The 22,633-nt window shown below is 38.6% G+C and overlaps 1 pseudogene; it reads left to right on the top strand.

Annotated features, from left to right (window-relative positions):
• LOC143657426 (olfactory receptor 6F1-like) overlaps positions 1-21,125 on the top strand; it is a 28,004-nt pseudogene extending 6,879 nt beyond the window's left edge.
• The last annotated feature ends 1,508 nt before the right edge of the window (positions 21,126-22,633 follow it).

Here is a 22,633-nt window from a genome sequence, read left to right as displayed (position 1 = left end):
GAAGTATGATAAACTACCGAAGTTCTCCAGACCTCTGTTACATGTGAACTAAGGTAATTATCTCTCTTTGTGTCTGATGGGTGCAAAAGCCAATGGAAAAATCGCTTTGGGAAGGCTGATTCAGGAAATCTCCCCAATCCTCCTGCTGGTTTAAATAAACGTTATTCCTCTTCAGCACTGGCTGGTGAGACTTTTATTGGTTGTACCAAGCGATGGGCCCAGATTTGAGAGTGTCGTTTCAGTGATGAAGAAAGTGAAGCACAAATCTTACTTTTAGCCTACTGAACTAGATTATGGGTTTACATTTTCTAAGGTTCTTCATTGTTTCCTTTCAGTAATTCCTAGGAGCCATTTGTTAAAAGCATCCCATTTATCAAATTTAATTTTAAATTTGGGGCTCTTGAGTTTTACCTTGAGAAAATTAGGTCAAGCCTAATCAAAACAGGTGCAATGTAGCCATATGAAATTTAGGTTCATCAGAGGTTAATTTAGCTCATTTACCAGGATAGTTGCAAATGTTGATGTTAGGATTTTTATACATATAATATGTGGTCATTTGTAATAAAAAACAGTCACTAAAACAGAGAGTTCTTACTCAGTGGTTCATTAATGAATCTGTAAAGGCTTTAGTAGGTATATCAGTTTGAAACTGCTGTTTACCCCAGAAAAGTCATGCTCTTTAATTTTGATTTGTGGTGGTTAGGTTCTGGTGTCAACTTGGCCAAGTGAATATGCCTGGTCAGTCAGGCACTGGCCTGGCTATTAACACTTCATGGCTCGTTGATTAAATCATCAGCCAGTTGATTGCAATTGTGGCTGATTACATCTGCAATCAACTAAAGCATGCCCCTGACAATGAGATAATCTAATCACCTGAAGGCTTTTAAGGAAGAAAAGAGACTCTCAGTGCTTCTTCAGCTGGTGAGACTTTTCTGTGAAATTCATCAAGACCTTTCATCAGAGCCATCAGTTTCACATCCTGCCCTGTGGATTCTGGACTCTTCCATTAAGAGATTTGTGTGAGACACCTTTATAAATACAATATTTACAGATCTATCCTGTTGGCTCTGTTACTCTAGAGAGTCTTGACTAACACTGCTTGGTACCAGGAGTGGTTCTTGAGAAACAATCTTAAAACTGTTTTTTTATCACTGATATTCTACTCTCACAAAGCTCAGAGGCACTAATGACTCAGTTTCCAATAATCAAGATGGCACTAAGAGTCCATGGGGTAATTTGGAAAAAGGGTACTAAAAATATCACCACTAGAGTGTGCTCATTGTATGCTAATATGAGGAAAGGCTCTGGGTGATAATGTTTTTGAAGCTTTTATGGAGTTTTGTTGATTTAAGAGGTGCAATGATGCTGTCTGGTTATTGTTTGATACATTTGATACAGTGATGAAGGAAAGGGAAGCACTGAATGCTGCAAATTTGAATCTTCAGTGCCATATGAATGATGTAGAAGTTTTCATGTGTGCCTTGAAAGGAAATCTTAGTTTCTCTGGTCATAGACTTGAGATCTCTGAAAACAAGACACAAAGCCTCATTGTGCAAGTAGCAGATTTATAACATAAACTAAATCTCAACCTTGCAGGATGTCTGCTGTGAAAGTAAGGGCTTTGATTGGAATAGAATGGGATCCTAAAATGTGTGATGGTGATATACATCTTGTTAATGATGGTGATGGGGAGATGGGATCCCTGAAATCTTCTGAGCTTTTGCTGGATAGATCCATAATGGACTGCCCTGAGGAAAGAGCTTTCTGACCTCCAGCCTGCCTTGAGGAAACAGCTTACTGGCCTCCAGTCTCCCGAGAGGAGTCTGCCATCCAACTGCTACCTAATGAGATCAACCCATTCACTGATTGCTAACCCTGTTACCACCTCCCCTGAGGAAACAGCCCTCACTTCTCTGTCTGAAGCAACTAATCCTGTTTCACCATATGAAACTGCGATGGAATGCTCTGAGTTAATTGGCTTGAAAGGCACTTCTATTTCTTTTCATGACACACCCCACCACCCCTCTTATCTTCAACACCTAAAACTAGATTAAAGTCCTAACAGGCCCTGAAAGGTGAGGTGCAAAGTGTGACACATGACAAGGTATGCTATACTCCAAAAGATCTGCGTGAGTTTTCCAACTTATACAGACAGAGATAATGGGAATATGTGTGGGAATGGATATTAAGGGTATGGTATAATGGTGGAAGGAATACAAAGTTGGATCAAGCTGAATTTATTGACATGGGCCCACGAAGCAGAGATTCTGTGTCCAATATTGTAGCTTGAGGGGTTAGAAAGCTCATTAACAGTTTGGTTGGATGGTTGGCTGAAACATGGATTCAAAGGTGGCTGACACTACCAGAGGTTGAAATGTCTGAACTGCCCTGGTATAATGTAGATGAGGGGATCCAGAGGCTTAGAGAGATGGGAAGGCTAGAGAGGATTCATCATGGAAGACCTGCTCACACACCCCAGAAATGTCCAAAGGACACATTTTTCATTAAAACCTTGAGGATTAAATTTGTGAGACTAGCTCCATCATCCTTGAAGAGCTATGTAGTTGCCCTTCTCTGTAGGTCAGATATTACTGTGAGAACTGCTGTCACTGATCTGGAATCTTTAAACACAATAGGGATGATTGGATTCCAAGTTGGCATAAGCCATGTGGTGACAGTTAATCATCATAGACAAGGTGGACATTTCCACCATAATGGAAAGCTGGCTCAAAGCAGCAGTCAAAATAATCTGACTTACAGAGACTTGTGGCATTGGCTAGTAGACCATCAGGTACCTAGAAGTAAAATAGATGGGCAGTCTACCAAATTCTTCTTTGAGCTGTATAAGCAGAATAATTTTAGGTCGAATGAAGAGAAGTCTAACTTGAGTTACAAAAACATAGAGTCACGACACCTTAATTAATTCCCAAATTGAGACAGTTTACAGGCCCAGAGCCCCTCAAATATGGGGAGGGCAGGGTATATTTGGGGAAGGACCCATTTGCACTGCCCAATATTCACACTATTAACCTTTCTCCCAGGTTTCTCTAAGGAGACTTATGGTCTTTTACTAAGGGTGACTGTGCACTGTGGAAAAGGAAATGATCAGATATTAAACAAATTATTAGACACCGGCTCAGAAGTGATACTTATTCCAGGAGATTGAAAGCATCACTCTGATCTGACAGTCAGAGTAGGGGGTTATGGAGATCAGGTGATTGATGAAGTTTTAGCTCAAGCCCAACTCACAGTATGTCCAGTGGGTCCCTGCACATATTCTGTGGTCATTTACCCAGTTCGGGTATGCATAAATGGAATTGACATACTTGGTAACTGGCAGAATACCCACATTGGATATCTGACTCATGGAGTGAGGGATCTTATGGTAGAAAAGGTCAAGTGGGAGCCACTAGAACTGCCCTTATGTAGCAAAATAGTGAATCAGAGGCAATAATGCATTCCTGGATCTATTGCAGAAATTAGTTTCACTCTTTAGGACTTGAAGAATTCAAGGATGGCGATTTCCACCACATCCTCATTCAACTCTCCTATATAGCCTGTTCAGAAAGCAGATGGGACTTAGAGGATGCCAGTGGATTATTGTAAACTTAACCAGGTGGTAACTCCAATTGCAGCTGCAATTCCGGATGTGATTTCATTGCTTGAGCAAATCAACACATTGCCAGGTACCTGGTATGCAGCTCTTGACCTGGCAAATGATTTTTCCTCAATAGCTGTCAGTAAGGACCACCAGAAAAAGTTTGCCTTCACCTGGAAAGAACAGTAGTATACCTTCACAGTCTTGGCTCAGGGGTATATCAATTCTCCAGTCCCATATCACAATCATGTCCACAGGGACCTTGAATTTTTCTCCCTCCCAACAGACAGCACACTGGTCCATTATATCGATGATATCATGCTGATTAACCTAGTGAGTAAGAAGTATCAGCAGCTGTAGACATATTGGTAAGGCATTTGTGGGTCAGGAGATGGTAGATAAATGCAACAAAATTACCAGGGCCTTGTGCCTCACAGAAATTTCTAGGTGTCAAGTGGTATGGGGTATGTTGAGAAATCCCTTCTAAGGTGAAGGATAAGCTGTTGCATCTGCCCCCTACTATAATCAAAAAGGAGGGAAAATGCCTAGTTGGCCTCTGGATTTTGGAGACAAAATATTCCTCATTTGAGCGTGCCCTCCCAGCCCATTTACTGAGTAACAAGAATAGTTGTCAGTTTTAAGTGGGGACTGGAACAACAAGAGGCTGTGAGACAGGCCCAGGCTGCTCTGCCACTTGGGCCACAGGATACAATAGATCCAATGGTGCTGGAAGTGTCACTTGCAAAGAGGAATACTGCCAGGAGCCTTTGTCAGGCCCCTATAGGGGAATCACAATGCTGATGCTTAGGATTTTGGAGCAAAGCCTTACTATCCACTTGTTCTAGTTTGCTAGCTGCCGGAATGCAACACACCAGAGATGGATTGGCTTTTAATAAAAGGGGATTTATTTTGTTGGTTCTTCAGAGGAAAGGCAGCTAACTTTCCACTGAGGTTCTTTCTTACGTGGAAGGCACAAGATGGTCTCTGCTGGTCTTCTCTCCAGGCCCCTGGGTTCCAACAACTTTCCCAGGGGTGACTTCTTTCTGCATCTCCAAAGGCCTGGGCTGAGCTGCTAGTGCTGAGATGAGGAATGCCGAGCTCCTTAGGCTGTGCTACGTTGCGTTCTCTCATTTAAGCACCAGCCAATTAAGTCAAATGTCACTCATTGCAGCAGACACACCTCCTAGCCGACTGCAGATGTAATTAGCAACAAATGAGGTTCACGTACCATTGGCTTATGTCCGCAGCAACAAGACTAGGTATGCTAACCTGGCCAAGTTGACAACTGAATCTAACTAACACACCACTGCACATAACTACACTTCCTTTGAAAACAGCTTTTAGCCTGCTACTGGGCTTTAGTAGAGACTAAATGCTTAACCATGGGCTACCATGTGTCCATGAGACCTGAATTGCCTATCCTGAGATAGGTGTTGTTTGGACCACCAAACCATAAAGTTGGGTGTGCACAGCAGCACTCCATCATAAAATGGAAATTGTATATTAGAGATAGGTCTCGAGCAGGTCCTGAAGGCTCAAGTAAGTTACATGAGTAGGTGGCCTAAATACCCATGGCCGCCATTCCTGGTACATTACCCTTTTTTTCCCAGAAAAGAGCTATGGCCTCTTACAGTCAGTTGGCTGAAGAAGAGAATACTTGGACTTGGTTTACAGATGATTCTGCATGATATGCACAGACCACCCAGAAGTGGAAAGCTGCAGTACTACAACCCCATCCTAGGAGATCCTTAAAAGACAGCAGTGAGGAGAAATTCTCCCTGTAGGTGAAACTTTGAGGAGTGTACCTGGTTGTTCAGTTTGCTTGAAAGGAGAACTGGTCAGAGGTGCATTTGTATTCTGACTCATGGGCTGTTGCTAATGGTTTGGCTGGATGGTCAGGGACTTGGATGGAGCATTATTGAAAAATTCATGACAAAGAGGTCGCGGGAAGAGGTATGTGCATATACCGTTCTGAGTTGGCAAACAATCTATGTAAATGCTCACCAGAGGGTGACTTCAGTAGAGGAAGGTTTTAATAATCAAGTGGATAAGATGGCCCATCCTGTGAATCCAAGTCATTCTCTTTTTTCAGCCACTCATGTCATTGTCCAATGGGCTCATGAAATAAGTAGGAATGGTGGTAGGGATGGAGGTCATTCATGGGCTTGGCAACATGGACTTCCACTCACCAAGGCTGACCTGGCTATGACCACTGTTGAGTGCCCAATCTGCCAGCAGCAGAGACTCACACTCAGTCTCTGATATGGTACCATTTCCCAAAGTGATCAATCTGGTAATGGTGGCAGGTTAATTACATTGGACTGCTTCCAAGATGGAAGGGGCAGTGATTTGTTCTAACTGGAATAGACACATTCTCTGGATATGGGTTTGCATTCCCTGCATGCTATGCTTCTGCAAAAACTACTATTCCTGGACTTACAGAATGCCTTATCCATTCCACATAGCATTGCTTCTGATCAAGGAATCCACTTCACAGCAAATGAAATGCAGGAATGAGCACATGCTCATGGAATTCTCTGGTCTTACTATGTTCCTCATCAGCCAGAATCAGCTGGGTTAATAGAACTGTGGAGTGGCCTACGTGGCAATACCTTGCAGGGCAGGAACAATGTTCTCCAGGAGTCTGTGTATGCTCTGAATCTACGTCCACTGTATGGTGCTGTTTCTCCCATGGCCAGGACTGATGGGTCCAGGAATCAAGGGATGGAAATGGGACTGGCATCTCTTACTATTGCCTCTTGTGATCCACTAGAAAATTTTTCCTCCCTGCCCCTGAAACATTAAACTCTGCTGTTCTACAGGTCTTAGTTCTAAAAGGAGGAGTGCTCTTTCCATGAAACAGAACAATGATCTATTGAACTGGAAACTAAGACTACTAGCTGGCCACTTTGGGCTTCTCATGCCACTGAATCAACAGGCATGAAAGGGGATTACAGTTCTGTCTGGGGTGATTGATCCTGACTATCAAGGGGAAATAGAACTACAAGTTCACAATAGTGGTAAAGAAGTTTTCCTGGAATACAGAAGATCCCCTAGGGCATTTCTTAGTCCTACCATGCACTATGATAAAAGTCAATTAAAAAAAAATTTAAAAAGCTGCAACAGCCCAATCCAGGCAGGACTGCCAATGGCCCAGAAAATTCAGGAATGAAGGTCTGGGTCACCCACCTGGCGAGGAACCACGGCCAGCTGAAGAGCTCACTGAGGGTAGAGAGAACATAAAATGGGTAGTAGAAAGTAGTGATAAATATTAACATGACCAAGAGACCAGTTATAGAAACAAGGCTGTGATTATATGAGTATTTCTTCCCTGTATTGTTATGAATATGTTGGCATTTTTTCCATAAGCAAATATCTTGTTTTCCTCTTATATGGCATAAGTTTTATTGTTCATGTTGTAGTATTTAAGTGTTAAGATATAAAGTTTAAGAATGAATGCTACCTAAGGACTTGTACCCTATTCTGGAGAGATGTAGTGTATTTCTGGTTGTATGCAAGACTGTTGAGTACTGTTAAGCAAAATATATATCTGTTCTTGTGTTCTACTTGGAAATTAAGCCTATTACAAAGTGATGTGTACAGATGTCAAATTGAAAACTGGTGAACTGTGATGGTTAGGTACTGGTGTCAACTTTGCCAAATGCTTATGCCCAGTTGTCTGTTCAGGAAAGCATTAGCCTGACCATTGCTGGAAGGATATTTTATGGCTGGTTGATTAAATCATCAGTCAGTTGATTACATCTTTGGCTGATTGCATCTGAAATCAAATAAGGTGCATCTACCACAATGATATAACCCAATCAGATTTTACCTCAACCACAACATAGCAAGAGTTCAAAGATCTGAGAGTGATTAGCTAAGTGAGCCTTGTATTGAACCCAGAGAAGATAGAACAGAAAGAATTGCTGTTGGTATCATGTTTTTCCCCAAATGGCATCCTTCTGTTTTCTGCCTTCAAATCCCACTTCTGACACGAGACTGTTCATTTTAAAACAGACTTTGAAAACTAAGGCCCAGAATATGTTTATTGAACTAAGTGACATATGTGGGGGAAAAATTAAAATACAGTTACTGCTCAAAGAAAGGTGGCAGGGAAACAGTTTATATATCTGCTTAGAACAAAGAAAGGGTGCAAAGGAATGGGGAAGGTGGGGCAAGGAGGTCATGCACTATGTGAGCTGTCTGGGGCAGGGCAACCTTGCATGCTATAAATCTGCAAAAAATGCTCAGGCAGAAAGTTTGTGTAGGAGAGGGCCTATCTGGGGAAGATAAACAGGCTGCTTGTGTTAGCCTGACTTGCTTATCATGGTTCTTCCTTTCCAGTGAAGGCAGGGGTCTTAATTAGCACTGCAAAAGATTGTTGGTATCACCCCCTCTCAGCTACTTTTTGTTTCTTTTTCATAGTATCCTGAGTAAAAATGAAAGTTTAAGCATTTGAAGATGATCAGTAAAGCTATTTGCCATTCTAATTTTATATTGCCATGCTGATTGATGCTTGAGAATCACTCTGTAGATGACTTTAAAGGACTTTTCTGCCATTAGTAAATTTTACCCAGAATATAGAGTCATTTATTTGTACACTTATTTTGTATTCTAAATATACTCAACTTGGATGCATGTAGTAAAAACTATGAGATTTATTTAGGAGATGATACTTGATGAGTATAAGCATGAGAATCATGAGGATGGAAAAAGGAACATTCTTCCATAATTTAACACTAAGGTGAAGGAACAAAAGTTGAAAAAGTCATCATGTCCTAGAAGTATAAAGCAGTGTGTTTACTGCTAAAAACGAAATAATTTGGGGTATAAGGAATGATACTGTGTGTAGCACACCTTAAGTTCATCTGTGGCTGCGGTGGTCTTTGTGATTGTCAATTGTCTCTTACCAGGTTTTATTATTAAAACTTCTCATACCTTTGCTGTACATAGGTAGTTACAATTAAGAGGCAAACACTTAAGTTAAACTCTAAGGGAAATCGGGAAATGAGGGTAATAACTTCCTTTAATGTTTACATTTCGGAGAGATGGATCCTAGGTCTTTGGAAAACGACATTCTTATGTTGGAAAACTGGCAAAAAGCCTATTCGGCTTTTTCAGTTTTTTTTTCACTTTTATTGATATATATTATTTATTTACATACCGCACAATCATCCAGAATGGTTACAATGTCTTCATACAGCTGTGCATTGATCATCAATTGACATTTTTATTTTTTTATTGTGAGAAATAGAATATATACAAAAAAGCAATACATTTCAAAGCATATCACAAGTACTTGTAGAGCACATTTCAGAGTTTTGTATGGGTTATAATTCCACAATTTCAAGTTTTTACTTCTAGCAGATTTAAGATACTGGTGACTAAAAGAAATGACAATATAATGATTCAGTGATCATACTCTTTGGTTAAACACTATCTTCTCTGTATGACTCCACTATAAACTTTGAGCTTTCTTCCACTCTATAGTGGTATTTGGGCTATGCCCATTCCAACATTTTCTTGTTGGAAGCAGCTGTTGGTAATGCAGAATAGGAGGATGGAACTAGCTGATGTTCTGGAGAGGCTTGAGCCTCTACATTTCAGGACTTCTCTGGTCCAGGGAACCATCTGGAGGCTGTAGGTTTCTGGAAAGTTACTGTAGTGCATGGACCCTTTGTAGAATCTTATCTAACACCATAGGTGTTCTTTAGGATTGGCAGGAATGATTTTGGTTGAGGTTTGGCCAGCTATGGTTGGTAACAATGTTTAACTGAAGCTTGCATAAGAGTGACCTCATGAGTAGACTCTTGACACTATTTGAACTCTCTCAGCTACTGATACCTTATTTGTTACACTCCCTTTTCCCTTTTTGATCATGATGGCAGTGATGATGATGGTACCAGGCCAGGCTCATCCCAGGGTGTCATGTCCCAGGCCACCAGGGAGACTTTCATCTCTGGATCATATCCCACGTAGGGGGCAGGGCAATGATTTCACTTTCAGAGTTGGGCTTAGAGAGAGAGGCCACATTTCAATAACAAAAGAGGTCATCTGTAAGTAGTTCTTAGGTATACATACAGATAGGCTAAGCTTCTCTGTTACATACATAAGATTCACAAGAGCAAGCCTCAAAATTATGGACTTGGCCTAGTGATTTGGATGTCCCTAAAGCTTGACACAGTATCAGGCATTTCCCCAGTGGTAAAGTTTAATAGTTCCATATTTTTTTCTGCCATCCCTCAAGGGACCTAGTCAATACTTTTTGATTATCTGATTAATATTCTCTGGATGTAGCCAGGCATTATATTAAGCTATAAGTATTAAAGGCTTTCACTCTTATTCTGGGCTTCTTGGTCTGGAGTGTTTAAATGGTCTGTCTAGACAGGTTGTGTAAAATTATGTGCTGCTGAAAATGTAGGTTCTGGACAAAATAAACCTTCCTTTGGTCTCAAAGTGTAGATGAAGTTCTAAAATACAGACAATGTCTTCCTAATCCCTGTATTCTGAATTACCTTAATCCTAACCTGATCAACTTCATTCTTATGTCTAAATACCATGTTTTACTTATATAGCAAATCCTCTCAAAACTCATAAATAACAACTCCAGACTAAATGTGACTGTTATAAAAGCTTACAAGATGGGGGTCACATTTCATTACTTTTTCAATGTGACTATTCCATTATTGCAGTAACACTTGAATTTTGTCATTGTTATTATTGTTTTTGGGAAGTGCATGGGCCAGTTTTTTAAATAAGTATTTTCCAAATGACACCATGCAATATTTGCTCTTTGGTTTCTGGCCTATTTTGCCTTGTCAAATGTCTCACACAATAATTAACAATGTTGTATGCCTCATAATTTCATTCCTTTTTGTAGCAGACAATATTCAATCATATGTATGTACCATCATTCACCGATCTACTCCTCAGTCAGTGCATCCTTCACCCACCTCCATTCATTTGGCATTGTACATAGTGTCCAAAGTCAACAGTCCAGCAACACTTTCAATTTTAGATAATTTTGTTGTTCTGAACACAAAGATAATCTATAATACATCCTCATCAAAAGAAAATCCAAACCTCCCTGTAAATCCTCTCTTACATTTAAGTTCAACCTCATTAGCTAACCATTCACCCATCTCTAGCTTCCATATATCTCTAGGTCCTAGATATTCTGTATTATAAGCCTCTGATATTAACTGTAGCTTGGTCATAAAAGTGGAATCATACTTTATCTGTCCCTTGCTGTCTGGCTTATTTCACTCAGCATTATTTCACCAAGTCTTGTCTATCTTGTCATGTGCTTCATGAAATCATTACATCTTACTGTTTATAATATTCCATTCTATGTGTATTCCACTTTTTTGTTAATCCATTCATCTGTTGATGGGCACTTGGATTGTTTCCATCTTTTTGCAGTTGTGAAAAATGCTACTATGAACATCTGTGTGCAAATGTGTGTCACTGCTTTCAGCTCTTCTGGGTGTATAGTGAGTAGTGGTATTGCTGGGTCATAGGGCAACTCGATATTTAGTTTTCTGAGGAACTGCCAGCATATCTTCCATAGCAGGTGTACCATTATACTCATCATACATTCCCACTAGCAGTGTCCAAATTTCTCAACTTCCTTTCCAACATTTGTTGTTTTCTGTTTTTTTTCATAGCAACCATTCATGTAAGTGTGCTGTTGCCTTATTGTGGTTTTGATCTGCATTTCCCTTATCGCTAATGAAAATGATCATCTTTCCTGTGCTTTTTAGGCATATGCATTTATCTTCAGAAAAATGCCTATTCATGCCTTTAGCACATTTTATAATTGAGTTGTGTTCTAGTTTGTTATCTTCCAGAATGCAATATACCAGAAACAGAATGGCTTTTAAAAGGGGGGAATTTATTAAGTTGCAAATCTACAGTTCTAAGGCCAAGAAAATGTCACAGTTTAAGCAAATCTATAAAAGTATTCAGATTAAAGTAACAAGAGGTTACTTTTACTCAAGAAAGGCTGATGAAGTTCAGGGCTTCTCTCTTAACTGGAAAGGCACATAGCGAACATGATGATGTCTGCTGGCTTTCTCTGTAGGTTTCTTGTTTCATGAAGCTCCCCTGGGGATGTATTCTTTCTTCATCTCCAAAGGTCTCTGGCTGCATGGGCTCTGGTAGTTCTTGTGGCTATCTCATCATTCTGAAACTTTCTCCAAAATGCTTCCTATTTTAAAGGATTCCAGTAAACTAATCAAGACCCACCCAGAATGGGTGGAGTCACATCTCTGTGGACACAATCTAACCAAGTTTCCAATATATTGTACTGAATAAGGTTTAAAAGAGATGGCTGCCCCCACAAGATTGTATTAGGATTAAAACATGGCTCTTCTAGGGTGCATAAATCCTTTCAAACTGAAACGGGTTGTTCATTCTTCTGTTGTTGAGTTGTTCGATTTCTTATTTATACCAGATATCCAGGATATCAAAGCTTTGTCAGATGTGTGATTTCCAAATATTTTCTCACATTGTATTGCCTGCCTCTTCACTGTTTTGACAAAGTCATTTGATGCATAAAAGTATTTGATTTTGAGGAGTTCCTGCTTATCTATTTTTTCTTTTGTTGCTTATATTTTGGGTATAAAGTTTAGGAAGCTACCTCCTATTAATAGGTATTGAAGATGTTTTGTACATTTTCCTTTAGGAATTTATGGTACTGGTCCTTATATTTAGCTGTTTGATCCAATTTGAGTTAGTTTGTGTATAGGGTGTAAGGTAAGGTTTCTCTTTCATTCTTTTTGGCTACTAATTTCCAGTTCTCCTATGCCCAATTATTGTAAAGACTGTTTTGTCCCAGTTCAGTGGATTTGGGGGACTTGTTAAAGATCAGTTGACCATAGATTTATTTGGTGGTCTATTTCTGCACTCTTGATTCAATTCCATTGGCCAATACTTCTATCTTTGTGCCAGTACCATGCTGTTTTGACAATTTTGGCTTTGTAATATGTTTTGAAATGTAAAATTGTTAATCCTCCATCCTCATTTTTCTTTTTAAAGGATATTTTCTGATACCTGGGGTCTCTTTTCCTTCCAAATGCATTTGGTAACTAACTTTTCCATGTCTTCAAAGTAGATTGTTGGAGTTTTGATTGGCACTGCATTGAATCTGTAGATCAATTTGGATAGATTTGACATCTGAACTACATTTAGCCTTTCTATCCATGAGCAGAGTATGTCTTTCCACTTCTTTAGATATTTCTTGACTTCTTTTAGCAATGTTATGTAGTTTTCTGTGTGCAACTCCTTTAAATCCTTAATTAAGTTCTTTCCTAAATACTTGGGTCTTTTTGTTGCTATTTTGAAAGGATTTTTTTTCCTCAATTGACTACCCACTTAGGTCATTGCTTGTGTATAGAAACATTACTGACTTTTGCACTTTAATTTAATATCCCATCACCTTGCTGAATTTGTCTATTAGCTCAAGTAACTTTGTTGTAGATTTCTCAGGATTTTCCAAGTATAGTATCATGTTGTCTGCAGGCAATGAAAGTTTTACTTCTTCCTTTCCATTTTAGATGCCTTTTATTTCTTTGTTCAAACTAGAACTTCTAGAACAATGATGATTCATAGTGGTGTGAGAACAGATCCTTGCCTTTTTACTGATCATAAGGAGAAAGTTTTCAGTTTATCACCATTGAGTACGATGCTGGCTATGGGTTTTTCATAGATGCCCTTTTTCATATTGAGGTAAAGTTTCAAATTATCTTCTATTCTTACTTTTTGAAGTGTTTTTATCAGAAAAGGATGCTGAATTTTGTTGAATGGTTTTTCAGCATCAATCAAGATAATCATGTGATTTTTCCCTTTCAATTTGTTAATGTGCTATTTTACATTAATAGATTTTTTTGTGTTGAACCGTCCTTCCATTCCTGGTATACACGCCACTTAGTCATGGTGTATTTGCTAGTATTCTGATGAGAAGTTTTGTGTTTAAGTTCATTAGGGAGATTGGCTTGTAGTTTTCCTTTCTTATAGCATCTTTACTTGGTTTTGGCATTAGAGTGATGTTTAGCTTCATAAAACAAGTTATGTAGTGTTCCTTTTTCCTCATTTTTTTGGAAAAACTTAAGAAGGATTGGTGTTAGTTCTTTTAGAATGTTTGATAAAATTCTCCTGTGAGGCCATCCAACCTGAGGCTGTTTTTGTAGGAAGATTTTTGATGGTTCATTGAATCTCTTTACTTGTGGGTGGCTTGTTGATATCTTCTATCTCTTCCTGAGTCAGGGTAGCTTGTTCATGTTTCCAAAAATTTGTCAGTTTCGTCTAAAATTTTCTAGTTTGTTGATGTACAGTTGTCAATAGTATCCTCTTATGATTTTTTTTTCTTCAGGGTCTGTGGTTACAAACCCACTTTCATTTCTGATTCTGTTTTGTTTTTCATCCTCTCTCATTTTTAATTTGTCAGCCTTGCTTGTGATCCATTGATTTTATTGATTTTCTAAAAAAATCAGCTTTTGCTTGTATTGATTCTTTCTATTGTTCTTTTGTTCTCCCATTCATTTAACTCTGCTTTTATTTTTGTTATTCCTCTTCTTTTTGGTTTGGGGTGAGTTTGCTGTTCTTTCTCTAGTTCCTGCAGGTGAGCAGGGAAGCTCTCAATTCTTGCTTTTTCTTGCTTTTAATGTAGGCTTTTTGCACAATAAACTTACCTCTCAGAGCAGCATTTGCTGCATCCTATTTGTTCTGATATGTTGTATTCTCATTTTCATTCCTCTCCATATAGCTAGCAATTTCTTCTTTGACAGACTTGTTTTTCAAGAGTGTGTTATTTAATCTTCATATATTTGTGAAAGTTCTTGTTCTTTAGTTGTTATTGATTTCAGCTTCATTTCATTTTGATCAAAGAAAGTGCTTTGAATAATTTCATTATTTTCAAATTTATAAAATCCTGTTTTGAGTTCTAGCATATGATCTATCCTGGAAAATGCTTCATGAGCTCTAGAGAAGAATTTATAACCTGGTGTTTTCAGGTGCAATGACCTATATATGTCTTTTAGGTCAAATTCATTTATCAAATTAAGTTCTCTATTTCCTTGTGGGTCCTCTTTCTGGTTGTTCTATCTATAGAGGAGAGTGGTTTATTAAAGTCTCCTGCTATCATTGTTCAATTATCTATCATTCCCTTCAGTTTTGCCAATGTTTGTCTCATGTACTTTGGAGCTCCTTGATTGGGAGCATAAACATTTATGATTGTTATTCCTTCTTGGTGCATTGCCTCTTTTATTAATGCATAGAGTCCTTCTTTGTCTCTTTTGGATGCTTATACATTTAAATTATACTTTGTCTGATATTAGTATAGCTACTCCTGCTTTCTTTTGTTTACAGCTTGCATGGGTCATCTTTTCCCATTTTTTCACTTTCAATCTATTTGTATCGTTGGGTCTAAGATGAGTCTCTTGTAAGCAGCATATAGCTGTATTATATTTCATAATTCATTCTGCCATTCTGTATCTTTTAATTGGGAAGTTTAATCCATTACCATTTAAAATTATCACTGTAAAAGCAATTCTAGAATCCACCATCTTAAAATTTGGATTTTATTTGTCAGATTGCTATATGTTTTTTCCCTCTTTCGCTTTTTACCTTTTAAATTACCTTTACTGGTGCTCTTCAATTCTGTCCCCTCATCCAGACCTCCCTCTCCTGTCTAATTTTTTTCAGCTGGCAGAACTCCCTTTAGTATTTCTTGTAAGGCCAGTCTCCTGTTGACAAATTCTCTAAGAATTTGTTTTTCTATGAAAATTTTAACCTGTTCCTCACTTTTGAAGGAGGATTTAGTGGGGTATGGAGTTCTTGGGTGGGTGTCTTTCTCATTCAGTATCTTAAATATATCATACCACTGCCTTCTCACCTCCATAGTGCCAGTAGATCATCAAACTCAGTCTTACATGGCTTCCTTTGTATGTAGTAGATTGTTTTTCTCTTGCCACTTTCAGTATTTTCTGTTTCTCTTCAGTATTTGACAGAATGATTAATATGTGTTTTGGAATAGGCATACTTAGATTTATTTCTATTTGGAGTTCCTTGAGTTTCTTTGATTTGCATATTTATGTTTTTTATAAGGGTTCAGAAGTGTAAAAGGAACTGCTGCCAGTTTTGACTGGGGGGGCTCAGAAAAGGTACAATGAAGGTAAAATAACTTCAGAGGTGGAACTATGGACGCTAAAGTCTAAAGTCAAGAAAACTTGGGCCAGGAGAGTGGACCCATCCAAGTATTTGGAGAGGATGAGTTTGCCCCAAAGGCAACTTTGGGTTTGCAAAGGTGGGCCTTCCACCTCAATGCAGTGGAAATGTTGTGCCACCTCAGGCTTTGGAGAGGGTAGAGCACATTCCTTGGGTATTAGGGAGAGCCTGGCTGGCACCACATGGAGGGGATGAGTATGTGCCCTGGAGATGGCAGACAGCCCAGGAGTGGTCTGATGCTTAAAGAGGGTGGAGCTGAGAAGGTGGTTTTTCCAATGTTTAGAGAGAGGGAGGCCACTGCATAGGCCCTTGGAAAGGGTGGGACTGCCACTTTCTAAAGCCCCCTAAATAAATGATTCTCAGCCTTTGAAATCCAATGGAGTTTTCCCTGCAGGTTTCCAGAACTGTTCCAGTACTGTTTGTTCCTTCCAATTTCTCCCTGAAAGTGGGAATATGTATCCTGTGACTGTCTTCCTTTGTATATTGGCAGCAAATAACTCATTCTGAGTTTTACAGGTCCAGAGCTAGAAGAAAATTTTGAACACTTAATCACCATCATTGTCCACTCTAGGCATTTATAAAGTGTATTGTCTCAGACTTCATTTTTCCTTTTGGTTTCATATGTGCCCCCAGCCCTTCTCCCTCAATCATGGTCACATTCAGCTTAGTTCAGTGTACGTATGTTTTTGTGCTAAAATCAGGAAGTATTGTGCTATTTGTTTCTGAATCTTTATAGTCAGTCCTGTTCACAATCTCTGTTCCTTCAGCACCAATTGCCCAATCTCCACTTCATTTCTATCTCCTGATAACCTATGTTCTTAACTTCAATTCTCAACATTCACTCATGAATGTTAGTTCATATTAGGGAGACCATACACTATTTGTCTTTTTGTTTCTGGCTAATTTCACTCAGCATAATGTTCTCAAGGTTCATCCTCATTGTTACATGCTTCATGACTTTTTTCTGTCTTATAGTCACATAATATTCGATCATATGTTTATACCACAGCTTGTTTACCCACTCTTCTGTTGATGGACATTTGGGCTGTTTCCATCTCTTGACAGTCATAAATAATGCAGCTATAAATATTGGTGTTCAAATTTCCATTTATGTCCTTGCCTTCAGGTACTCTGAATATGTACATAGTAATGTGATGGCTGGGTCATATGGCAATTCTATAGTTTTCTGAGGAACTGCCAAGCTGCCTTCCAGAGCAGTTGTTCCATTTTAAATTCCCACCAACAGTGGATAAGTGTGAATCTTTCTCCATATCTTCTCCAGAACATGTCATTTTCTGATTTTTTGATCATGACCGTTCTAGTGGGGGTCAAATCTCATTGTTTTGATTTGCATTTCACTAATAGCCAGTGAGGTTGAACATCTTTTCATGTGCCTTTTAGCCAATTGTGTTTTCCCACTTCCTATTAAAAGTTAAAAGACATTTCCCTACATTTTCTTCTAAATGGTTTATAGTATCAGCTCTAGTGTTTAGGATTTTGAGTTAATTTTTGCATAGGGTATGAGATATGGATCTTATTTCATTCTTTTGCATATGGATATCCTGTTCCCCTAGCACCATGTATTGAAAAGGCTGCTCCGCCTTAGGTGGATTAGCTTGATTGCCTTATCAAAGATCAATTGTCCATAGATGAAAGGGTCTGTTTCTGAACACACTGTTCAATTTCTTTGGTCAGCATAACTATTTTTATGCCAATTAGATATGCCACTTTATGCCACTATAGCTTTGGAATATGCTTTAAAGTTAGGTATCACTTCATTTTTCTTTCTCAAGATATTTTTTTTAGCTATTCAGAGCTCCCTGCCTTTGAAATAAATTTGGTTATTGGTTTTTCTATTTCTGCAAAGTAAGTTGTTGGGATTTTAATTGGTATTGCATTGAATCTGTAAATCAGTTTTAGTATAATTGACATCTTGACTATATTTAGTCTTCCAATCCATAAGCATGGGTTGTCTTTCCATTTATTTAGGGCTTTCATTATTCCCTTTAGGAATTTCTTGTAGTTTTCTGTGTATAGGTCTTCTGCATCCTTAAATTTATTCATAAATATTTGATTCTTTTAGTTTCTATTGTAAACAGAATTTTTTATTATTTCCTCCTCAGATTGCTCATTACTAGTGCATAGAAACACTACTGATTTTGGGGTGTTGCTGTTGTACCCTGCAACTTTGCTGTACTCATTTATTAGCTTTAGTAGTGCTGCTGTATATTTTTCATGATTTTTTTACCAATTGTATTATGTCATCTGCAAGCAGTGAGAATTTTACTTCTTACTTTCAATTTGGATGCTTTTTACTTTGTTTTCTTGTCTAATTGCTTTGGCTAGAACTTCCAGCATAATGTTGAATAACAATGGTTATGGTGGACATCCTTGTCTTGTTCCTGATCTTAGAGAGAAAGCTTTCAGTTATTCTGCATTGAGGATGATGTTAGCTGTGGGTTTCCCTTCTATTTCTATCCTTTGAAGTGTTTTTATCAAGAAAAGATGTTAAATTTTGTCAAGTGCCATTTCTGCATCAGTTGAGATGATCATTTGGTTCTTCTGCTTTGATTTGTTGATATGGTGTATTATGTTAATTGATTTTATTATATTGAGGCATCCTTGCATCTGTGGAATAAAGCCCATTTGGTGATGGTGCATGATTATATCAATGTGCTGCTGGACTTGATTTGTAAGTTTTTTTTTCTTTTTTTAAAAAATTTATTTATTAATTAAAAAGTAAACAAAATAAAACAACATACATAATCAATAATTCATAATATCATCACTTAGTTGCATATTCATCATTTCTTAGAACATTTGCATTAATTCAGAAAAAGAAATAAAAAGACAATAGAAAAAGAAACAAAACGAACACAGGAAAGAAAAAAAAAGATTATACTCATCATACCTCTTACTCCTAGCTTTCACTGATCACTAGCATTTCAAACTAAATTTATTTTAGCATTTGTTCCCCCTATTATTTATTTTTATTCCATATGTTCTACTCCTTTTTTGACAAGGTAGATAAAAGGAGCATCAGACACAAGTTTTTTACAATCACACAGTCACAATGTGACAGCTGTATCATTATTCAATCATCCTCAAGAAACATGGCTACTGGAACACAGCTCTACATTTTCAGGCAGTTCCTTCCAGCCTCTCCATTACATCTTGAATAACAAGATGATATCTACTTGATGCATAAGAATAACCTCCAGGATAACCTCTCAACTCCGTTTGGAATCTTTCAGCCATTGACTCTTTGTCTCATTTCCCTCTTCCCCCTTTTGGTCTTGAAGGTTTTCTCAATCCCTTGATGCTAAGTCTCAGCTCATTCTAGGGTTTTTCTCAATCCCTTGATGCTGAGTCACCACTCATTCCAAGATCTCTGTCCCACGTTACCAGGAAGGTCCACACCCCTGGGAGTCGTGTCCCATGTAGAGAGGGGTAGGGTGGTGAGACTGCTCGTTGTGTTGGCTGGAGAGGGAGGCCACATCTGAGCAACAAAAGAGGCTCTCTTGGGGGTGACTCTTAGGCCTAAATTGCAAGTATTTTGTTGAGAATTTTTGCATCTATTTTCATTACAGAGATTTGTCTGTAGTTTTTTTTTCTTGTGGTATCTTTATCTGGCTTTGGTATTAGGGCCATGTTGGCTTCATAGGATTAGTTAGGTAGCTTTCCATCCTCTTCAATTTTTTTTGAATAGTTTGAGCAGTATTTGTACTAATTCTTTCTTGAATGTTTGGTAGAATCACACGTGAAGCCATCTGGTACTGGACTTTACTTTTTGGGGAGCTTCTTGATGACTGATTCAATCTCTTTGTTTGTTATTGGTTTGTTGAGATCATCTATTTCTTCTCGAGTCAATGTTGGTTGTTCATGCTTTTCTAGGAAGTTGTCTATTTCATCTATGTTTTCTAGTTTATTAGCATACAGTTTCTCATAGTATCTTCTCATTACCTCCCTTATTTCTGCAGGTTCAGTGGTATGTCTCCTTTTCCATTTCTGATTTTATTTATTTGAATCCCCCCCCTTTGGTCAACCTAGTTATGCTGGCTTGAATTTCTTGTATATCCCAGAAAAGTCATGTCCTTTAATCCTCATTCAGTATTGGTGAGTGAGAGTTTTTTGATTATCCATGGAGATGTGACCCACCCAATTGTGGGTATTTCTTTTTTTCTTTTTTGATTTGGCTTACCCTTACAACTCTAGGACCTAGAGGACATACTGAATGAACATTAGTCCCTCTCTGAATAGCTGCATTTAGTTATTTACACTCTCATCTATCCATACCTCTTTATCTTTCTAGGAATGTGTGATTGCTTTTAGTTGTTGGCCTATATTTCCTGTTTTACTTCAGAAAAACAGTGGGCACAGACAACCAGACTCTGCTACAAGAATTTCTCCTTTTAGGATTTCCAGAGTCCCAGGCCATCCAGCTCTATCTCTCTTCATTTTATTTCTGGTGAAGTACATCCTCACTGTCAATGGTAACCTTACTATTTTGAGTTCGGTGAGTATATCCACCAGCTGCTCCACATATTTCTTTTTGAACAACTCTCTTTCCTGGAAATTTGTTATACCACAGCTGCCATCCTCAAGATTCTGGCCATCCTACTGGGGAAAAGCCAGACCATATCATTTATTGGCCACCCGTTGCAGATGGACCTTGCTTTCTCACTAGGCTGCACTGAATACTTCATACTGATGAACAGGGCCTATGGCCACTGTCTAGCCATCTGCTATCCCCTGTGCCATGTGACTAACATAAGCAGTCTGCTTTCAGCACAGCTGGCCCTCGTTTCCTGGATCTGTGGTTTGTGGCCATTGCAATGCCCACAGTTCTCATCAGTGGCATCTTTTCCTATGGCCCCCATGCCATCCATCATTTCTTCTGTGACCTGACCCCTGAATTGCCCTGGCCTGCACCATCATGCAGGTGGTAGAACTTGTGGCTTTTGCGATTGCTTTCTGGCTACCCTGAGCTCATGTTCATCACCCTGGCCTTCTGATTCTACATCAACAGTGCCACCCTTAAGATCCCTTCTGCCAGCTGCAGGAGCAAAGCCTTCTCTGTGTGCACCTCTCATCTGATTGTGGTGCTCATCTGCTATGGATCCATGATGTTCAATCATATCCATACATCAATCAAAGGCTCCTTAGGCCATACCAAAGCAGCTGGAATCTTCAACACTGTGGGTGATTTCAGTTCTGAACCCCTTTATCTATACCCTCTATAACAAGGATGTAAGACAAACTGTTAAAGAAATGGAAGAGGAAAAAACCACCTCTAATATAACAGATCTCTTATAAATTGTTTCCATCTCTGTACAGAGGTGCCTATTACAAATATCCAAGAACAACAACAAATCTTCTTTAATCCAGGAGAAGGAAAAAATGTATAAGTAAATTTTTAAAAAACGGTGTTTGCTTAACTGTCCCATATGTGCTATGAATGATAGCTTTTTTTTTTTCATAAGCAGGCTCTGGGAGTCAAACCGGGTCTCCAGCATGGCAAATTAGAACTCTGCCATTGAGCTATCATTACCTGCCCAAATGATAGCTTTTTCAAATGCAATTTTATTGATATACATTATATATTCACATATCATGTAATGATCCAAAGTGTAAAATCAGTGGTTCAGGATGTCATCATGTATCTGTGCATTCATCATCACAATCAATTTTTTTCTTTTATGTGAAAAATAAAATATATGCAAAAAAGCAATAAATTTCAAAACACATTACAACAATTAGTTGTAGAACAGTTTTCAGAGTTTGATATGTATGGGTTACCATTCCCCGATTTTTGGTTTTTGCAACTAGCTACACCAAGACACTGGAGTCTAAAAGAAATATCAATATAATAATGCAGTAACCATATTCATTTGTTAAACCCTATCTTCTCTGTGTAACTTCACCATCACTTTGATCTTTCTCCCACTCTGTAGGGTTGGGCTATGCTCATTCTAAATTTTTCATGTTGGAAAGGGCTGTTGATAATATGGGATGGGGGACAGAACTAGTTGATGTTCTGGAGAAACTGGCCACTTTTTGTTTCAGGACTTATTTGGCCAAGGAACCTATCTGGAGGTAGTAGGCTTCTAGAAAGTAATCCTAGTGCATGGAATCATTGTAGAATCTTATATAGAGCCTTTGGTGTTCTTTAAGTTTGGCAGGAATGGTTTTGATTGGGATTTGCCAAACTATGATAGGTAACAGTGTCTAGTTGAAGCTTACATAAGAGTAGCCTCCAGAATAGCTTCTCAACTCTATTGGAACTCTCTCAGTTACTGACATCTTATTTGTTACACTTCTTCTCCACCTTTTGGTCAGGATGGCATTGTTAATCCAATGGTGCCAGGGCCAGGCTCATCCCTGCAAGTCATGTCACACATTACCAGGGAGACTTTCACCCCTGGATGTCATGTCTCATGTAGGGGGGAAAGTAATGATTTCACTTGCAGAGTTGGGCTTAGAAAGAGAGAAGTCACATGTGAGCCACAAAAGAGGTCCTCTGGAAGTAACTTTTAGGCATACCTATGGGGAGGCTAAGCTTCTCTGCTACAGAAATAAGCTTCACCTCAAGATCAAGGGCCTGGACTATTGACTTGGGAGTTCCTAATGTTTGAGAGAATATCAGAGGTTTTCCTGGTGGTCAAGTTAAAAAATTTAATCTCTCAAGGGACTTTGCCAATATTTTTTGATTATCTGCTTAACATACTTTGGAATGTATGCAGGCATTGCATTAAGATATACAGAATTACAGCCCTCATTCTCATTCAGGGCTCCCTGTGTGTGGGTTGT

Source organism: Tamandua tetradactyla, chromosome 2 (assembly GCF_023851605.1).
Source record: "Tamandua tetradactyla isolate mTamTet1 chromosome 2, mTamTet1.pri, whole genome shotgun sequence".
In the NCBI taxonomy this organism is placed as follows: Eukaryota; Metazoa; Chordata; class Mammalia; order Pilosa; family Myrmecophagidae; genus Tamandua; species Tamandua tetradactyla.
This window is presented reverse-complemented; position numbering and strand designations above follow the sequence as displayed.